Source organism: Pinus tabuliformis, chromosome 4_1 (genome assembly GCF_031772625.1).
Source record: "Pinus tabuliformis cultivar Carrire ecotype Pingquan chromosome 4_1, CPIR1, whole genome shotgun sequence".
Classification (NCBI taxonomy): Eukaryota; Viridiplantae; Streptophyta; class Pinopsida; order Pinales; family Pinaceae; genus Pinus; species Pinus tabuliformis.
In genome coordinates, this window is record NC_142303.1 from 16,105,717 (window position 1) to 16,110,207 (window position 4,491).

The window sequence follows — 4,491 nt, forward strand, 5'->3', positions numbered from 1 at the left end:
AGCAGCAAAAATCACCTCACAGCAACCATTTGACTTCAGGTACGTGACTAAAACTTGTTCCTCTATTGCATGAATCTAATCTAAGCACTGCATGAACGAATGAGATGGGGGGATTCAGCCAGGAAGCTAGCCATATTCGATTGCACTCATCCAGGCAAAAATCACGCAGCATGCGTGTATAGTCATTCACGTGGAAGTTGAAAAACACAGGCAGTGGTGGACGTGTTGAACTCCAGCGCACAGGACATCAGATGATTAACAGATAGAAGAAGACATGCAGTTCATAACATCACTGCAGTTCGAAAAAGCCAGCGCACATGTTTTTTCCACCTCACCACAAATCATGCAGTAATTAAAGACAGCTCAGCTGAAACTCACGAACTGTTGTTCATCTGCACTTTCCACATCCTCAACTGAAGTGTGCACAATCGGTTAACCTGTCGTCCTCCATAGAGTTTTTCTACCTGTTTTCGAAATTCTATTGCATATCAGGCTCGCTCAGAGGCACAGGGGCACTCTACAGGCGTTTCTACAGGAAGACGTCCTACATAGTAAAGCCTTCCAGAGCAGAAAAGCCTGAGTTTTTCTTCATCAAATTTGGAGCCTGAAGAGAGATATGTAGCGCAAGGGAAGAAGATTTTTTAGCTTCATCATTTATTAGATGGACTAACAAAGGTAATGGGAGAGAATGATGAACTTCAAATGCTCAAAGATGGGCTATTTGGAGATGTGTTAAGGTCCACACAAGAGGCCATCATTCTTCCACTATGGATTGTTCTTGCAGTACGACCAAGGCCTGGTGTGTGGGATTTTGTCTGTGTCAATGTTGATGAACTTGCTATTGAACAACTTTCTGTGGCTGAATATTTGGAATTCAAGGAGCACCTTGTGGATGAAAGTGTCAAGGATAAATATGCATTGGAGCTAGACCTTGAGCCCTTCAATGAATCTTTTCCTCGCCCAACACGGCCATCTTCCATTGGTAGTGGAGTTCAATTTCTCAATCGGCATTTGTCCTCAAGATTATTCCATGATAGAGAAAGCATGCATCCCTTGCTGGGTTTCCTTCGAGCACACAGCTACAGAGGCTAGAAGCTGATGTTGAATGAGAGAATAAAAAGTTTGTCAAAGCTACGCTCAGTCTTGGTAAAGGCAGAGGAACATCTTAAAAAGTTCCCTAAGAATACACCATATACAGAGTTTGAATACAAATTACAAGAAATGGGATTGGAAAAAGGATGGGGAGACAATGCAGAACATGTCTTGGATATGATTCATTTGCTCTTGGAGACTTTGCAAGCCCCTGATCCATCAACTTTAGAAACGTTTCTAGGAAGGATTCCTATGGTCTTTAACGTTGTGATTCTTTCACCTCAGGGTTACTTTTTCCAAGCAAATGTTTTAGGAATTCCAGATATTGGTGGACAGGTTGTGTATATACTTGATCAAGTTCGTGCATTGGAGAATGAAATGTTGCTGAGAATAAAACATCAAGGATTGGACATCAAACCTGAAATTATTGTGGTGACTCGGCTGATTCTTGAGGCCTATGGTACAACATGCAATCAACGAATTGAAAGAATTGGTGAAACAAAACATTCAAGGATACTCTGGGTACCCTTTAGAACAAAAAAAGGAGTTCTGCAAAAATGGGTTTCTCGATTTGATGTGTGGCCTTACTTGGAAAGATTTTCAGAGGATGTATTAAATGAAGTAACGACAGAGCTAAAAGGTCAACCTGATCTGATCATTGGCAATTACAGTGATGGAAATTTAGTTGCATCTCTGATTTCACATAGACAAGGAATCACTCAGTGCAACATAGCCCATGCTTTGAAGACCAAATACCCAGATTCAAACATATACTGGAAAACATATGAAGAAAAATTCATTTCTCTTGCCAGTTTACTGCAGATCTAATTGCAATGAATCATGTAGATTTTATTATCATTAGCACATATCAAGAGATTGCTGGAAGCAAGGATATTGTTGGACAGTATGAGAGCCACACTACTTTCACCCTTCCTGGTCTTTATCGTGTGGTTCATGGAATTGATGTTTTTGATCCCAAGTTCAACATTGTTTCTCCTGGAGCAGACATGCAGATTTATTTCCCTTATATAGAGAAGCAGCATCGTCTTACTGCTTTACATGGTTCAATTGAGGAACTCTTGTTCAATCCTGAACAGACAGCTGAACACATGTGTATTTTGAATGACCGTAAAAAGCCCATTATCTTTTCTATGGCAAGACTCGATAGAGTGAAAAACATGACAGGACTGGTTGAATGGTTTGCAAAGAACAAACACTTGAGGGATACTGTCCTCCACGTTCTGGGGAGGAAACCATATACAGAATTCCCATTCTGATCAGTGCACAAGCCAAAACAGAGCGTGAGGAAGCAAGATATTGAGGTAGAGAAGAAAACTAAGGGTAAGGAAACTAAGGGAAAGAAAACCTAGGGCAAACCATCACAAGAAAAGCCACTGGAAAAGCAAGAGGAAAAGCAAGAAAGAAAAAGAAGGAAGAAACAGAGAGAAAAAACAAACAAGTTTAATCCGTGGAAATTGTTGCAGGTTGCAGGAACACAATGTGGAAAGGGTGCCTCCCAACACAAGCAGAAGGGTCCCTACCAAGTTCCCAGGCATCCTCACATCCATCCCCTCCATGAGCACTCATTTTTTTAGGGTTCAGACACAATCTAGTCATGGTTCAACCTTCTACAGGAAGATACAGGACTTTCTACAGGAAGTTCTGTATTTCTACCAGAAACATCCTGTAGAGCCTTTGGGCAGGCCAGAATCGATTATGGAGAGGGATTTGAAGCTTGAAGTCTATTGAGGAGGCATGCGGCCACTCTTTTCTTCCATCCTCCACTGGTTTCATCTCCTTTCACCACCATTGCCACAATCTGATTGAATATACTTGCACAATCATACCAAAGCTGAAAATTCTCTAGGAAAAGGAGTAGGCAGTGGGAAGAAGTAGAGAGAAAAGCATGGTTCCTGACCACGAAGAGGACAAAAATTTAGAGGCTTGGCATGATAGGGAGGCCACTAGGGCCATCAAAGATGAGGAGATAGATTGGTTGCTCATAGGATGAGCAACACTTTCAGTAGGGGGGTGATGATGAGCCCCAAAAATGGATAATTATATGGGCTCATTCAACCTCATAATTCGACTTAATCCACCATTCTCATTAGTTTATTGCATGTTTTTTATTATATTTATGCTAATAGAGTGAATTGGGTTAGTCATTATGCCAACAAGTCTAATGTGTGCTTTGTGTAGCCCTTTTGGTCAATTTGGAGACAAAATCAAGGGTTGAAATGAGCACTTGGCAGTCAAATTCGTGGAGAGGATTTGTAGGAAGGTGTCCCCTTCATTTATGGGCCCTTACCTCGAATTCTCCACCATCAGCTCAGAGTTCAAGGGCCACCAAATCAATTAACACAAGGGCAGCCAAGCAAGTCAAGTAGGACTGCTGTTAACTGCAAGTTTTGGGCAGCCGAGTCCCTAAAGTTTAGGAGGACTGTTGGGGTCCTCAATTTGTATAAATAAGAGGGCTTAGGGGCTCATTTCAGTTAGTCACTTTATAGTCATTTTGTATTCATTTTGTAGTCATTTTGTAGTTCGATTTTTAGGCAGTAGATTAGCTTTGCTTTCAACACATTTTCAAGTTCTCCTTGTGGACAGTTTTGATGTAACTCTTCTTTTCTTGCTCAATAAAGATGAATCCAGCTTTGCACCAGCTCTAAATCTCTCTTAGGAGGCTGTAGCTCTTGGGGTTGGGCCCATCTCAAGTGCCTAGTACCTCCTTTGTTTACTTTCATGTGTCTTTGCTGCATTCTTAGAATAAAATCTGCTATTTAGATTTAAATCTTGTTTTGTTATTTAGGTTGTTTTTGATGAGTAAAATAACTTTTCATGCTCAGATTTAGTTGATCGGTTGCTAACAGAAAAAGCTTCAAGAAAAGGGCCAACAAACATCTGTGGTTTCACCTCTCCCTCAGTGGGATCAGGAGCTGTGACTAGGATGACTTTGCTGCCCACAAAAACACTGATTTTGCTTTGCCATGCAATCACTAGTGTTTGATCTTCATGTGTAGAAGTTGGTTACAAGTTCAGACTTTTGTTTGCTTAGTTGCATGAGTTAAAATACATGGTTTCATTGCAGGTCACACTTCTATTCATTCTCTTTACTGACAACTAGCAAATTATGTCAACGTAACTAGGTCTTTGAATTTACAAGTCTTTGTTGGTTCAGATTGGAAAAACGACTTGCAGAGCACCTGTACCACTCCTTCATATGCTTATTCTCCATCAGCACCATCCACTCCACCCTCTACTTAGAATCCTTACCTCACGTTTGCCACATTTGCTCACATAACCCTAGTTTTTGTACATCATTGTTTCATTCTTCTTTGAGCCAACTTAGCTATCTATACCTTCTCACCACTCCATCCACCAGTACCTGGGCCACATCAGACC

The 4,491-nt window shown here is 41.0% G+C and overlaps 1 pseudogene; it reads left to right on the forward strand.

Moving 5' to 3' along the window:
- Positions 1-678: 678 nt before the first annotated feature.
- On the forward strand, positions 679-2,369 carry LOC149173989 (sucrose synthase 4 pseudogene; annotated as a pseudogene).
- The last annotated feature ends 2,122 nt before the right edge of the window (positions 2,370-4,491 follow it).